Genomic DNA, 16,568 nt, shown 5'->3' with positions numbered 1-16,568 from the left:
CTAGCGCGTGCAGCATTGGAGTGTGCGCTATTCTGTGTGTTAAAGCCCTAACGCAGCTTAGTAAAAGGAGCCCTAAGCATCACTACCATGGCTTTGTAAAAGGAGCCCTTTGTTTGTGAATTACGTCTTTGTTAGTTTGGATATGAAACCCTTCATTCTATAAGAGATAGCCTAAACATAAGCATCAATAATGTAAGTTACAGAATACCATACTAGCATTTACATGTGTGATTGTTACAATCAGACTGGAAGTGACGGCTTGTGCTCAGCAGTATTCTATAACAAAGATGCACACCTCACTTAGGGGTCCTTTTACTATGAGGGGCAGCTGAGAAGTTCTTTATTATTCAAATATCAAAATGACACATTCAATGACTCAATGACTTGACATGTGCATGTTTTGGCCAACAGGCCTGCCTCAGGAGTCTTAAAAGTCGCAAATGATGATATATACTGGCACTCACAAGGATTTGACCACTAATCAATCAAAGTGCCGCATGAAGTACGAGTGCTGTCAACTGACACCATGCATCTAGAACTAGATGCATGATGCCAGTTGACAGCACTCGTATAATAATAATAATAAGGGTTTCTAACATTTGTAGTGGCATAAGCAGACTGCAAATATCAACCGAAAAACCGACAGGTCTACCTGTCGGTAACTGTGTTACTGACAGGTCTGCCTGTTTTAAAATCTGGCCCATAAAAAAAAAAGTTGAGTTGACCCCCCCCTCCTGATGACCCCTAGAACAAATATAGAGGCAAGAGGGATTCTCACTTCCACCTGCTGCAACGAACCCCCCTCGCGCTGAGCCGAACCCGGGCAATATGAAGGAAGCATCTAGAATCAAAATAGGCTGAATAAAGCAATCATAAGAATATAAGTATTGCCATATTAGGATAGACCAAAAGTCCATCATTCTCAGTATCCTGTTTCCAGCAGTGGCCAATCCAGGTCATAAGTACGGTACCCGGCAAGATCCCAAAAGAGTAAAACAGACGTTATGCTGCTTATCCTAGAAATAAGTGAATCTTCCCAATCTTCCCATCTTAATAATTGCTTATGGACTAGTTAATGCTTCCAGGCTCATTCTCAGCTCATGGCATGCCCCCTTCTAATAAATATTTCAGAAAAATAGTTAACATGTGCTTAGTGCATATACTGTAACAGCATGTTTTGCGGTAGCCTGGGTTTTTTTTTTTCATACATTCAGTATAGGCCTTTATAAACCTTTAAAAATAATAATTTCAATATAATGCTTCCCCAGTTGTGATTACAAATTGAAAAATCTCACGGGTTCTCTTAGGGAGAGGAGGAGATAGTGGATGCTGCGGATGGGCAGACTAGATGGGCCATTTGGCCTTTATCTGCCATCATGTTTTTATAGCTCCCTTTTATGAAGCTGCGTTAGGCTTTTTTATTGCTGGCCGAAGCGGTATTAGCTCTGAAGTTCATTGGAATTCTAAGAGTGTTGGAACTTTTACTGCTGTGGCCGGCAATAAAAATGCTTAATGCGGCTTCATGGGGGAAGGGGTGGGAGGTATGTTTCTATCAGTCTTAAAAATAATGAAGTACATCAGGTTTTATCTGGCAGTAAAATTAAATTTTTTTGAACAAGGAAAATCCTACAGTCACTACAGTACTAACATTTAGTAATACCGAGTTGATATTTTTCAGATACCTTACTCACAACAACATAATCAAAGGTCAGGCTGATTTTATGAACACATTATTTCTGAACTCGTTTGATTTCTCAGAGCTTTGAGAAGGAAGGATACTGGCTAGTCAAGCAAATATTCAAAATTTAAAGGGACAGTGCTAGCAAAATTGCATTTTGTAAATCTCTGAAAGATGAATCCCTTTATACCAGTATTATTTGTTAAGACTTCTTTGATATTAATATATGCCATGAATATACCTTTAAATCAGAACTAGGACTTGGGGGTGAGGGTGGGAGGACAACTTTCCAGAAAATTACACAATAAGTACATTTTTCTTACTGCACGCACTGAATCACTTCCTGCTCAGAGCATAAGGAATGCCATGCAAAGGGAGAGGCCAGACCAAACAATTATCGAGCCCAGTATCCTGTTTCCAACTATGTCTAGTCCATCTCAGAGCCTGGCAAGATACCAATAAGTAACTAGATTCCATGCTGCTTACCCCTGGTGTATGCAGTGCCTTACTCTAATTCAATTTACTAATGGTTATGGCCTTTTCCTCCTGGACCTTGTCTAAACCTTCTTTATGCCCAATTAAACTAACTGCTTTAACTATGTGTTCCAGCAAGGAATTCTAGAGTTTAATTATGTCCCGAGTGAAAAAAATATTTTCTCTAATTTGTTTTAAAATGTAATACTTAGAGCAGGGGTGACAACCCAGTCAGGTTTTCAAGATTTCCACTATGACAAAATTGTTGAATAACGATTACCATTAAAACAATTTTAATTAATTGGAAGAATCTTTCTAAATTTGAATATAATACATGGTGGAATACGTTGTGGGGCTCATAATCGAAAGAGAAAAACGTCCAAAAACCCAAGTTGGCACTTGGACGAACATTGTCCAAATATGTCCAAGTGCTGATAAACTTGAAAACTCAATAAACAATTTTGAACTTAAAAAAAAAACAAACGGGTTTTGGACGTATTTCTAAACGACCTAGGCCTTCATAGTGCCACTGAATGACCAAAGCTAAACGGGACGTTTCAGGAGGAGTGTCGAGGGTGAGTTGGGCGGGACATAGGCTGGCTTAGACTTAGTCGTACAGCATGTAAACCGAAAGTTATACAGCCCACGATCGACGGAACTTGGACGTTGTGACTTAGACCATTTAAAACATGGTCTAAGTCACAAAATTCCACCTAAAGTCACCAGATAAGCACTGCAAACACATAAAAAAGACCCCCACACACTACCCCAGTGATCACTGACCCCCCAACCCCATAAAAATCGTAATCACACCTTTAAAATTCAGCCTCCAGAGCATCATCACCTGACAGCCTGGCATAGGAAAACCTAGTCGTCCAACGCAGAGGCGGCTTAAGCTGTCTTGGAGGTGTGTTAGGGACCCATCAAAAGGAGGACCTATGCTCATAAGCCCCTGTAATCACTGCATTGATAATGAAATATGTGCACTCCCCTATTCACCCCCAAAACTCTTTTGTACTGGCATATAAGTGGCTCCTGCAGCCATAAGGGCTATTAGGGTGGTAGATAAGTGAGTCTTGGGGATTCTGGAGGTGGTTTGGGGGGGCTCACCATGACCTATAAGGGAGCTATAGTGAGGAGAAGACATGGCACCCTTTTTGTGAAGTTCACAGCAGTGCCCTGTAAGGTACCCCACTATTTAGGTGCCATGTCTGTGTGTTCAGTCCATCACTTTGCAGACCCCTCCCACGTCCAACAGGGTTTGCTCTAGACATTTTTGACTTGGACGAAAAGTTGGACGAAAATGTGGTATAAAGATGGACGATTTAGCGATTTGGACGATCAGATCAGCAGGACGTATAGTTAGACGATTTTCGAAACAAAAAAAATTTTGGACGTATTTTTCGAAAATGTGTCCTAGGCTGTTATTTTACTTTGGACGACTTGCGACTTAGATGAAAACGGACTTAGACGTTGCTTTCGATTATTCCCCTCCACATTTATATAGCAAATATGAAAAAGTTTATGCGATTAAGCATGGTAGTTTGAGACATGTTAATAAGATATAGAATTGTTTACTTAAATTCACAGATTGAATGTTATTGTATTTCATTTGTATTGTATGCTATGACACCCTGTGACTTTATTTATTGTATTATATTACTAGCTGATGCCCCGGCGTTGCACGGGTATTTAATTATAGCAATAACACTGTAAATGGATTCAAATAAAGATACTTTATAGTGGTGAATGAAATTATTTTTTTACAGCTTTATAAAAAGTACAATATTCAAATTATAATGTGAAATATTTGACAAAATGAATACAATACAACTAACACAAAACTTGATTATAAACAACATTTTTAGTTTCACCTCCAGGAGCAAGAACATATAAATTCTTGGGTGAACCCACCCTTGAGCAAGCAACATAGAGTTGACCATGGGAAAAACAGGGGGATCTTAAATCCACTCCACAGTATGTAATAGTCTGTCCCTGTGATTTGTTGATTGTGATAGAGAATGCAAGTATCACTGGAATTTGCAATCTCTTAAACTGAAAAGGAAGATGTGTTGCAAGTTTCGTTCAAATCGGGCAAGCCGTTTTTGCGTTGGCAGCTTTTTACAATTTTTCCATTGACATGAAAGGGTGAAATCTGATTTTCTGTTTGTAGCTCCGTCCACATGTGCAGGTGGGCCGGGAGACCCCCAGAACATATCACCCCAGGTAGTGAGGGACCTGCATACCAAGTTTCGTTCAAATCGGGCAAGCCGTTTTTGCGTTGGCAGCTTTTTACATTTTTGTCATTGACATGAATGGGTGAAATCTGATTTTCAGTTTGTAGCTCCGCTCACGTGTGCAGGAGGGTCGCGAGACCCCCAGAACATATCACCCCAGGTAGTGAGGGATCTGCATACCAAGTTTCGTTCAAATCGGGCAAGCCGTTTTTGCGTTGGCAGCTTTTTACAATTTTTCCATTGACATGAATGGGTGAAATCTGATTTTCTGTTTGTAGCTCCGCCCACGTGTGCAGGTGGGCCGTGAGACCCCCAGAACATATCACCCCAGGTAGTGAGGGATCTGCATACCAAGTTTAGTTCAAATCGGGCAAGCCGTTTTTGCGTTGGCAGCTTTTTACATTTTTGCCATTGACATGAATGGGTGAAATCTGATTTTCTGTTTGTAGCTCCGCCCATGTGTGCAGGTGGGCCGCGAGACCCACAGAACATATCACCCCAGGTAGTGAGGGATCTGCATACCAAGTTTCGTTCAAATCGGTCAAGCCGTTTTTGATTTATTGTGAGAATGGCAGCTGTTTACATTTTTTTGAACATATAAATTCTTGGGTGAAGAGACCCCCAGAACATATCACCCCAGGTAGTGAGGGATCTGCATACCAAGTTTCGTTCAAATCGGTCAAGCCGTTTTTGAATTACTGTGAGAATGGCAGCTTTTTACTTTTTTTCCATTGACATGAATGGGTGAAATCTGATGTTCTGTTTGTAGCTCCGCCCATGTGTGCAGGTGGGCTGCTAGACCCCCAGAACATATCACCCCAGGTAGTGAGGGATCTGCATACCAAGTTTCGTTCAAATCGGGCAAGCCGTTTTTGCGTTGGCAGCTTTTTACATTTTTTCCATTGACATGAATGGGTGAAATCTGATTTTCTGTTTGTAGCTCCGCCCACGTGTGCAGGTGGGCCACGAGACCCCCAGAACATATCATCCCAGGTAGTGAGGGATCTGCATACCAAGTTTCGTTCAAATCGGTCAAGCCGTTTTTGCGTGATCGCGGCACATACACACACACACACATACATACATACACACATACATACCTCCGATTTTATATATATAGATAGTGTTTGTTTGTATTGTGTTTTCTTCAAAAATTTTCAATAAAATCTTATTGGAAAAATATTTCTACAATGAATATGAGATTGATACGCATGTACTGCTCTATTGCATGGAAATGGATCTCATGTATATTCATTATGGGAAACCCAAGTGGGTTGTGGCCCTCAAGCACCATGGTTGTCCTCCCTTGACTTAATTGTATGCCTACTAAAGGGCGCTAGGAAATGGGCTTAGCATATGCTAACATGGGACTTTCTCATGCACTAAGCTTATTTCCAAAATAGTGTAGAATCACTCCTCTGGTATAATAAATGGACTTCTTATACAGATTAAACTATAATGATTTTAAGTGAAAAAATATGCTCAGAGACACGGAGGCAAAAAAAAGGGGGCGAACCCCAAGAATATCGCCTCACCACCCAGTCATTGCATATAATTGAATGATATGAAATATCTAATTCTTTGCTGCAAAAAGCAGTTAAACTTATTCTTATGCTGCTAAACGTTCATAAGCAAAGAACGTATCTTAGTCAAGGGTTCCGACGTGGCCTGTTTCGATCCTGCATCACGGGACCGAGTTGTACATTCAAAAAACCTTACAAGGTGGTGTGGAAACATCCTTAAATATATATATATTTTTAAAGTTTTTATTTATTTGCTTGGATTTATTTACCACATTTTTGAACAATTTTACCCAGGTTAATGAACAGCAAGAATAAGCTGAACAAAGGCAATAAGACAATTACAGAAGTAAATATACCTAAATAACTGAACATATTATGGCATAGTATTCTACATTACAATGTCAACACAATGCATATTAAAACATCTCAATAGACAGCATAGGGTAAGTGGGGATAGAACATATAAGCAGATATGATAAAGTTACTGGAGCTAGACCAGGGGTGGGCAAATCCGGTCCTCGAGGGCCGGAATCCTGTCGGGTTTTCAGGATTTCCTCAATGAATATGCATGAGATCTATTTGCATGCAGTGCTTTCAATGCATATTCATTGGGGAAATCCTGAAAACCTGACTGGATTCCAGCCCTTGAGGACCGGAGTTGCCCACCCCTGAGCTAGACAGGGGTGGGCTATGGTTTAACTACCCCTTACCCCCTTGTTTTTTCCTTTTTCTACCAAAAATTGAAAATTGTAACTTTTACTTTTTCCCTCCCGACTCATGTTTGTATTTTATGAAAGTATATTGTTAAAATGTTAGTTTCTCTATATCAGTGGTTCCCAACCCTGTCCTGAAGGAACACCAGGCCAATTGGGTTTTCAGGCTAGCCCTAATGAATATGCATGAAGCAAATTTGCATGCCTATCACTTCCATCATATGCAAATCTCTCTCATGCATATTCATTAGGGCTAGCCTGAAAACCCGATTGGCCTGGTGTTCCTCCAGGACAGGGTTGGAAATCACTGCTCTATATTATTCTCTATTTGGATTTTGTACATTGCTTAGTAATTTTAATAGGCGATTCATCAAATGTATTAATAAACTTGAAACTTGAAATAAAGGTGAAAAACCTAAGCGAGCATTTCAAAATAAATCAGAAAAGGAGCAGGAAAATGATTTTAAAGAGAGTAAATGTAGATAAGCAAATTCTGTTACAGATGTGTAGCTGGTGTTATCCTAATGTGGGTGACTACTCATAGTTGTTAGTTGCTTCTTCCGTTAAAGGTTTGAGAGAAAAGCAAAGCTTTTTTCACTTGTTTCCTGAAGTACATATTAGTCTTGCATTAAACAAAGCCTTCCTAAGAGTACCACAGGGATCGGTGCTGGGACCGCTCCTGTTCAATATATTTATTAACGACCTGGAGGCGGGAACAAAATGTGAGGCTATTAAATTTGCGGATGACACCAAACTGCAGCAGGGTTAGAACCGCGGAAGACTGCGAAGATCTGCAAAGAGACCTAACGAGGCTGGAAGAGTGGGCAAAAAAGTGGCAAATGAGCTTTAACATAGAAAAATGCAAGGTCATGCATGTAGGGAGAAAGAACCTGATGTTCAGCTACAAAATGGGGGGGGGGGGATCATTGCTAGGGGTAAGCAACCTTGAAAGAGACCTGGGGGTGATGGTGGACACAACATTGAAGCATCAGCACAGTGTGCGACAGCCTCAAAGAAAATGAACAGAATGTTGGATATCATTAAAAAGGGTATCACAACCAGGACGAAGGAAGTCATCATGCCGCTGTATCGTGCAATGGTGCGCCCTTATCTGGAGTACTGTGTCCAGTACTGGTTGCCATACCTCAAGAAGGACATGGCAGTACTTGAGGGAGTTCAGAGAAGAGCGACTAAATGGATAAAAGGTATGGAAAACTTTTCATACGCTGATAGGTTGGAAATGCTGGGGCTATTCTCCCTGGAAAAGCGGAGTCTTAGAGGAGACATGATAGAAACCTTCAAAATCCTGAAGGTCATAGAGAAGGTAGACAGGGACAGATTCTTCAGACTGTGGGGAACCACAAGTACAAGGGGGCACTCGGAGAAATTGAAAGGGGACAGGTTTAGAACAAATGCTAGGAAGTTCTTTTTTACCCAGAGGGTGGTGGACACATGGAACGCGCTTCCAGAGGTTGTGATAGGCCAGAGCATGCTACAAGGGTTCAAGGAAGGTTTAGATAGATTCCTAAAAGATAAGGGGATTGAGGGGTATAGATAGAAGTAGAGGTAGGTTATAGGAATAGTCAGGGACCACTTCACAGGTCATAGGCCTGATGGGTCGCTGCGGGAGCAGACCGCTGGGCGCGATGGACCTCTGGTCTGACCCAGTGGAGGCAACTTCTTATGTTCTTAAGGTGGCCAAACAGATTGAAAAGGTGATGGTGAAAGCTAGAAGCATGCTAGGGTGCATAGGAAGAGGAATGGCCAGTAGGAAAAAAGGAGATATTGATGACCCTCTATAAGACTCTGGTGAGACCTCATTTAGAATATTGTATGACAATTCTGGGGACCGCACTTTCAAAAAGATATAAAAAGGATGGAGTCGGTCCAGAGGAAGGCTATTAAAATTGTGCGTGGTTCTCATCATAAGGTGTATGGGGACAAACTTAAAGATCTCAATATGTATACAGTGGAACCTTGGTTTACGAGCATAATTCGTTCCAGAAGCATGCTCGTAAACCAAAGTGCTCGTATATCAAAGTGAGTTTACCTGTAGAAAGTAAGGGAAACTCGCTTGATTCATTCCACAAACCCAAAAGACCCCACCCAAAGGCCACTGGCATGCTTCCACCCCCATAATCCGGCATCGCCCTCCCCCCACCCGTGAATTGGTGTTCCCCCCCAAACTCTTACCATGATGGGGCACCGGCATGCAGCACCAATCCACAGGATGTGCCGAGCCCAAAGAGCCTGCCACCTGCCGCTGCTTCTGCTGGGCTTTGACTGTACATTGGAGGAAAGGCAGGGAGAGGGAAGATATGATACCTATGTGGGATTAATGCGCATGAGGTGAGTCTCTTTCATTTGAAAGGAAGCTCCAGAATGAGAGGGCAAAGGATGAAGTTAAGAGGTGATAGGCTCAGGAGTAATCTAAGGAAATACTTTTTCTTACAGATGCGTGGATCAATCTCCCGGAAGAGGTGGTGGAGACAAAGACTGTGTTTGAATTCAAGAAGGCGTGGGATAGGCACATGGGATCTCTTAGGGAGAGGAAAAGATGATGGTTACTATGGTTGAGCAGACTAGATGGGCCATTTGGCCTTTATATGCCATTATGCTTCTCTGTTTCTATTATTTGATATTCTTTTAGCTGTCTGATTGCTCTGCCAATTGCTCTTGTTGTTATAAATCCTTTCATCAAATGACTAACAGAGGCTGATTCTATGACCAGGCTTAATGTGCACTTAGAATTTAGAAAATGTATATACAAGTTAAATGTCAAGTAGTTCTGGAGAGACATAAAGCCCTCCCCGTAATCGGATTAGGTATTTTGTCTCTGCTCTTGACATTTGATACCTAATGAATGCACCACACAAAAGTTGCTGATCAGTACAGCCTGCCTGAAGCTTCTTTCTGTTTTGTTTTGTTTTAGTTTAGTTTAGGTTTTGTTTTTTTTTGTTTTTTGGGGGGTGTTGTCCGTCTTGGATTACCTCACTTGAAAGACACCACAACTACAGGCAGATGTGCTAACAGCATTTTTGAAATTAGGTTGCAACACCAGTTGCCGGGGAACCCTAGAGACTATGAAAAATGATGTCTTTTTCAACAACTATGACTGTTGTTTTTGCCTTCTCCAAAGGTAGTATATAGAATGCTATCCCAGCAACAGCTTGGCGTGCAAAAAGACTGATGAGACTAGTTTTTACAGAATGATACATGCATTTTCATTACCTGATAAGTTTATCACTTGTATGCATGTGGCTGCATGAGGCTGAGCTAAAGATTGATAAGAACATCCTGTTTCAGAATACCAGTTGCCTGGCTTTTATTTTTCCTGTTTCTCTAGCCTTAGAAAGCAGAAAGGGCAAATGACGTTTGAAAAGAGAAAGAAGTTATGAGGCAAGTTCGCTACAGTAAGTATTGCTAAGTTTTTTTTTCTTTTTAGCAATTTTTATAACTTACCCTTTGTGGTGGTGTGTTCTGTTAACTGCAGGAATCATAAGAGATGACACATTGGACAGGAATCCACCAAAATATTTATTAACTAGTGTTTAAGCCCGTTACATGAACGGGTACTAGAATATATGTCTGTATGTCTTTCTTTCTTTCTGTCTCTCTCCCTGCCCCTGTCTCTTTTTTACTGTTTCTCTCCCTCCCGCTGTCTATCTTTCTTTCATTCGATCTCTCTCCCTCCCGCTGTCTTTCTGTCTGTCTCTCTCCCTGCCCGCTGTCTGTCTCTCTGTCTTTCTTTCTGTCTGTCTCTCTCCCTGCCCGCTGTTTGTCTATCTTTCTGTCTGTCTCTCTCCCTAACCCACTGTCTGTCGCTCTCCCTGGCCCCTTTCTGTCTTTCTTTCTTTCTTTCTGTCTCTCTCCTTGGCCCCCTGTCTGTCTTTCTTTCTGTCTGTCTCTCTCCCTGCCCGCTGTTGGTCTGTCTGTCTTTCTGTCTGTCTCTCTCCCTGCCCCCTTTCTGTCTTTCTTTCTGTCTGTCTCTCTCCCTGACCTGCTGTCTGTCTGTCTTTCTTTCTGTCTGTCTCTCTCCCTGGCCTGCTTTCTGTCTGTCTTTATTTCTGTTTGTCTCTCTCCCTGGCCCCCTTTGTCTGTCTGTCTTTCTTTCTGTCTCTCTCCCTGCCCGCTGTCTGTCTTTCTTTCTGTCTGTCTCTCTTCCTGGCCCCCTGTCTATATGTCTTTCTTTCTGTCTCTCTCCCTGGCCCCCTTTGTCTGTCTGTCTTTCTTTCTTTCTGTCTGTCTCTCTCCCTGGCTCCCTATCTGTCTGTCTGTCTTTCTTTCTGTCTCTCCCTGGCCCCCTGTCTGTCTTTCTTTCTGTCTGTCTCTCTCCCTGCCCGCTGTCTGTCTTTCTTTCTTTCTTTCTTTCTGTCTCTCTCTCTACCCGCTGTCTGTCTTTCTTTCTGTCTGTCTCTCTCCCTGGCCCCCTGTTTGTATGTCTTTCTTTCTGTCTGTCTCTCTCCCTGGCCCCCTTTGTCTGTCTGTCTGTCTTTCTCCCTGGCCCGCTGTCTGTCTTTCTTTTGCCCCCCCCCCACTATCTGTCTGTCTGTCTTTATTTTTGTCTCTCTCCCTGGGCCCCCTGTCTGTTTGTCTTTCTTTCTGTCTCACTCCCTAGCTTCCTTTGTCTATCTGACTTTCTTTCTGTCTGTCTCTCTCCCTGGCCCCCTGTCTGTCTTTCTTTCTTTCTGTCTGTCTCTCTTCATGCCCACTGTTGGTCTGTCTGTCTTTCTGTCTGTCTCTCTCCCTGCCCGCTGTGTCTTTCTTTCTGTCTGTCTCTCTCCCTGGCCCCTTGTCTGTATGTCTTTCTTTCTTTCTTTCTGTCTGTCTCTCTCTCTGCCCGCTGCCTTTCTGTGTGTCTGTCTTTCATTCTCGTGCACCGAAAAGCTTCAGCTCCAGCCCCCTTCTCCCACCTACCCTTAAATCACTCCTTTTGCCTCCTCCCCAGCCTGAACAACCGCCAACCACAGTCCGGATGCTGAGCGTCGGTATGCCTGCTTCCATTATTTTTATGCTCTCCCTGGTCCTGTTAGACGGAGTGAGGGCGGGAGGAGGGAGACACCTCTGTGGTCGCCGCCTCCGTGGTCGCCGCCTCCGTGGTCGCTGCCTCCGTGCGTCCATGCTTAAGGTGCCTCCGCATGCACAGTAGAAGGAGTCAGCGTCGCTGAGGGAGGACAATGAGGATACCGCCGCTGGCTCCTTCTACTGCGCATGTGTGACACAGAATCACAGAGGCAGGGATCACTGAGTTTGAAGTGCGCATATGCGCTAAGGGTTTTATTATGATAGATGTATTCTTGCAGAATCTAATTTGACTACAGTTTGTCACAGAACACGACTTTGTCACACTTTTGATTTATCTCTGGAGGTATTTTTGTATGTATCTATGCCATGATCTAAATCGCATTAACACATTAAAATAAAAAAAAAATGTAAATGAAATGGACACAAACTTTTGCCACATCATCTACTATGTAAAAGATCAGCAGATATTTTCATTCTGAAAGTGTCTATATAAAATGTTAGTTTTCGGCTACTCTTGAATCAGTCTGTATGCTGGAATGTCTTATCATAGGAGGCAGTTTGTAATTTTAATAAATGGAATGGAATGCTTTGGCTTAGAATCATGGAAAAGAGGCATTGCTACCTTCATTTACACCTCCCTCCATTTACTAAGCCGCGGTAGAGGTGTCTTATGTTGCTCCGACGCTCATAGGAATTCTAAGAGTGTCGGAGCAGCATCGGAGCATTTAGCGGTCTAGGCTGCAGTAGAAACATCTACTGCGGCTTTAATAGCTTTTCAGCGCTCGATTTTTTTTTCTGCGTGTGATTGACCTGGCCTTGAATTAACAAAGGACTTGTTCACCCGTGTATTACAATACTGCTGTGATCCCTGATGCAGGTGTTTTGATTCGCCGAAACACAGTACTGTGTCGGGTCCACAGTTGATGATTGTCATATTGTTTTGGAATAAACAAGCCTTTTTTTATATTCTTGATTATTTTTGTGGAGTGTTCATTGTCTGTTCCCACTGCTTTTGTGTGATTTTGAACCCGTGGGTTCTTGTCCTTTTGGACTTTTTGTAGTTTGTTAGTAAAATTGCTTAGTAGGAAAAGTAGAAGCATGCTAAGGCACACAACTGGGATTCCTTTGAAATGACATGGGATATGTAAATATTTCTCATGCAATGATGTAATTTTTTTTTTTTTTTTTTTTTAAATAATTCAAAAGGAAACTCCACATTTCAGTGTTTTCCTGTGTTATAAATGCTGCATACTCTTCCCTTATGCTGTAGAAATCTAAAAATCTGGACTGCTCGGGGATCATTTCAGTCCAGTCCAGATTTTTGGATTTTCAGGATTCTTAGATAGTACTTTTAAATTCAAATTAAAGAAGAACAAAAAGATGAACAGGCAGATTTTGTTGATTTATTGATTAACAAATAAAGAATGTTTCATTTATCAAAATATACACTACAAAGAAACTTAAATATTATGAGTCTCATTTTCAAAATATAAAGACATCAAAAAACTATCAGAAAAGTGGTCTACATAGTAACATAGTAAATGATGGCAGATAAAGACCCAAATGGTCCATCCAGTCCACCAACCGTACCCTCTCTTTAAATTACTGCTTTAATTTAAATTGTCCTTTTTCCTAAATATTTCTAGGCCAGAAACCCAGAACTCTGCCCTTTACTGTGCTTAGGTTCCATCTACTGAAGTCTTTCAAAGCTAACTCATCTAAATCATACCAGCTATCGAAGCTCTCCACAGCCCATCTTCAACTGAATGGCCATATACAGGACACAGACCGTGCAAGTCTGCCCAGAACTGTCCTTAGTTCTTCAATATATACCATTATTTTCAGATTAGAGATCATCCCACACTTTTTTAAACTGTCACTGGTTTTCTCTTCACCACTTCCCTCGGGAGCGCACTCCAGGCATCAACCACCCTTTCTGTAAAGAAGAATTTCTTAACATTACTCTTGAGTCTACCACCCCTCAACCTCAAATTATGCCCTCTGGTTTTACCATTTTCCTTTCTCTGGAAAAGATTTTGTTCTACTTTAATACCTTTCAAGTATTTGAACGTCTGAATCATATCTCCCCTGTCCCTCCTTTCCTCTAGGGCAGACGTGTCAAACTCTGGCCCGCGGGCCAAATTTGGCCTGCCAGACAATTAAATATTTGTAATTAAGCTGGCCCGCTGGGAGGATGAGGCAGCTAGGAGGACTAAGCTGACCCGAATGGCAACGGCAGCTGAGAGAATGCAGGCGACCAGGAGCAGCAGTGGAGAGCATCGGGAGCACAGCGTGGCGCCCGCGAGATTTGCCCGCCGGAAGACATCAGCTGTAGATTCACACGCCAAATTTGAGGCACTTGAATCTACAGCTCATGCCTTCTGGCGGGCAAATCTCGTGGCCGCCATGCTGTGCGACGCTATGATCCCGACGCTCTCTACTGCCGCTCATAGTCGCCTGCACTCTCCCAGCTGCCATCGCCGTTCGGGTCTGCCTAGCCCTCCAGGCAGCCTGCACGATTGAAGAGGTGAGTTCTGTCTCTATGATTATCAGTCACATCTATGATTATCAGTCACATCTAACTGTAATACATACTGGAAGAAAAATATAAATCACACAGCTGAACTCCTAAAGCAAGAAAGCACAGCTGGAATGGTTTGTAAACACAGAATCCCTGGGATGTATCTGGCTTCATAGAAACATAGAAATAGACGGCAGATAAGGGCCCACGGCCCATCTAGTCTGCCCACCCTAATATCCCTCCCCTACCTTTGCCCTGTGAATAGATCCCATGTGCCGATCCCATTTGGCCTTAAAATCAGGCACGCTGCTGGCCTCAATCACCTGTAGTGGAAGACTATTCCAGCGATCAACCACTCTTTCAGTGAAAAAGAATTTCCTGGTGTCACCTCGTAGTTTCCCGCCCCTGATTTTCAACGGATGCCCGCTTGTTGTCGTGGGACCCTTGAAAAAGAAGATATCTTCCTCCGCCTCGATGCGGCCCGTAAGATACTTGAACGTCTCGATCATGTCTCCCCTCTCTCTGTGCTCCTCGAGCGAGTATAGCTGTAATTTGTCAAGCCGTTTTTCGTATGGAAGATCCTTGAGTCCCGAGACCATCCGGGTGGCCATTCTTTGCACCGACTCCAGTCTCAGCACATCCTTGCGATAATGCGGCCTCCAGAATTGCACACAGTATTCCAGGTGGGGCCTCACCATGGATCTATACAATGGCATAATGACTTCCGCCTTACGACTGACGAAACCCCTTCGTATGCAGCCCATGATTTGTCTTGCCTTGGACGAAGCCTGCTCCACTTGATTGGCAGACTTCATGTCCTCACTGACGATTACCCCCAAGTCTCGTTCTGCTACCGTTTTTGCTAGGATCTCGCCATTAAGGGTATAAGACTTGCATGGATTCTGGCTGCCCAGGTGCATAACTTTGCATTTTTTGGCATTGAAGTTGAGTTGCCATGTCCTAGACCATCGCTCCAGTAGGAGTAGGTCGTGCATCATGTTGTCGGGCATTGAATCTTCGTCTGTTGTGCATTTGCCCACTACATTACTCAGTTTGGCGTCATCGGCGAATAATGTTATTTTACCTCGAAGCCCTTCTGCCAAGTCTCTTATAAAGATGTTGAATAGGATTGGGCCCAAGACTGAGCCCTGTGGTACTCCACTAATCACCTCCATCATTTCGGAGGGGGTGCCGTTCACCACCACCCTTTGGAGCCTACCTCCAAGCCAGCTCCCAACCCATTTCGTCAATGTGTCACCTAATCCTATAGAACTCATCTTGCTCAGTAACCTGCGGTGTGGTACGCTATCGAATACTTTGCTAAAGTCCAGGTACACGATGTCCAGGGACTCCCCAATATCCAGCTTCCCTGTCACCCAGTCAAAGAAGCTGATCAGGTTGGATTGGCAGGATCTCCCCTTAGTAAATCCATGTTGTCGGGGATCCCGTAGATTCTCCTCATCCAGGATCTTATCTAATTGGTGTTTGATTAGAGTTTCCATTAGTTGCTCACTATCGATGTTAGACTCACTGGTCTGTAATTTGCTGTCTCCATCTTTGAGCCTTTCTTGTGGAGTGGAATGACGTTAGCCGTCCTCCAGTCCAACGGGACGCTGCTTGTACTAAGGGAGAGGTTGAAGAGCGCGGACAGTGGCTCCGCCAAGACATCACTCAGCTCCCTAAGCACCCTGGGGTGTCATTTACACTTCAATACACATTTGTGTTAATCTGAGCTCATCCCAGACACACAGTTTTGCATTCCTAAACCATCTACCTGACCAGAAAGTCAACTCAAGGTGGTTTTTAGTGTCAGCAATTGACTATTACCTCAATGTGATATGCTAAGTGTACATTTGGGAACCTGAGTTGGCCACTGTTGGAAGGAGGATACTGGGCTTGATGGACCTTTGGTCTGTCCCAGTGTGGCAGCTGTTATGTTCTTATGTCAGGAGAGGTTGTAACCCTATACTTCTACCAAGGCTAAGGGGTGCTTTTATTAAGGTGTGCATTTAGTGCGCGCTAAATCGGTTAGTATACTTTAATAAAAGGACCCCTAAGTATCTTAATAAATACATTTGGCCCACAACTTAGCCTATGGTTTAGATTTTGGCCCCTTATGTGATTGAGTTTGACACCGCTGCTCTAGGGTATACATAGTCTCTCCTCAAACGTCTTTTGGTGCAAACCTCCTATCATTTTTTGTTGCGTTCTGCTTATGTCCTTTGCCAGATATGGTCTCCAAAACTGAACACAATACTCCAAGTGGAGCCTTCAAGTAAGCCGAAAATGTCTAAGTTGCATAATCAAAAGGTTTTTAAAAAGACATCCAGGAGCTCTGGATGCCCGGCGAAAGATATCCAAGATGTGGGTGTTACATGAGCATAGAAACAGAGAAAC

At 43.0% G+C, this 16,568-nt stretch overlaps 1 protein-coding gene across 3 annotated transcripts in view; it reads left to right on the top strand.

Moving 5' to 3' along the window:
* Positions 1 to 9,617: 9,617 nt before the first annotated feature.
* LOC117359494 (dipeptidase 2-like) overlaps positions 9,618 to 16,568 on the top strand; it is a 43,369-nt gene continuing 36,418 nt past the window's right edge. The window contains exons 1-2 of one of the 3 annotated variants that reach the window (XM_033942383.1): positions 9,618 to 10,038; positions 11,574 to 11,613. The gene's annotated coding sequence lies outside the window, so the exon portion shown is untranslated. The remainder of the gene's footprint in view (positions 10,039 to 11,573; positions 11,614 to 16,568) is intronic. The other 2 variants (XM_033942382.1, XM_033942381.1) reach the window with 2 other exon arrangements.

This window comes from Geotrypetes seraphini, chromosome 4, assembly GCF_902459505.1.
Source record: "Geotrypetes seraphini chromosome 4, aGeoSer1.1, whole genome shotgun sequence".
NCBI lineage: Eukaryota > Metazoa > Chordata > Amphibia > Gymnophiona > Dermophiidae > Geotrypetes > Geotrypetes seraphini.
Note: the sequence above shows the minus strand (reverse complement) of the source record. Positions and strands in the feature narration are given on the sequence as shown.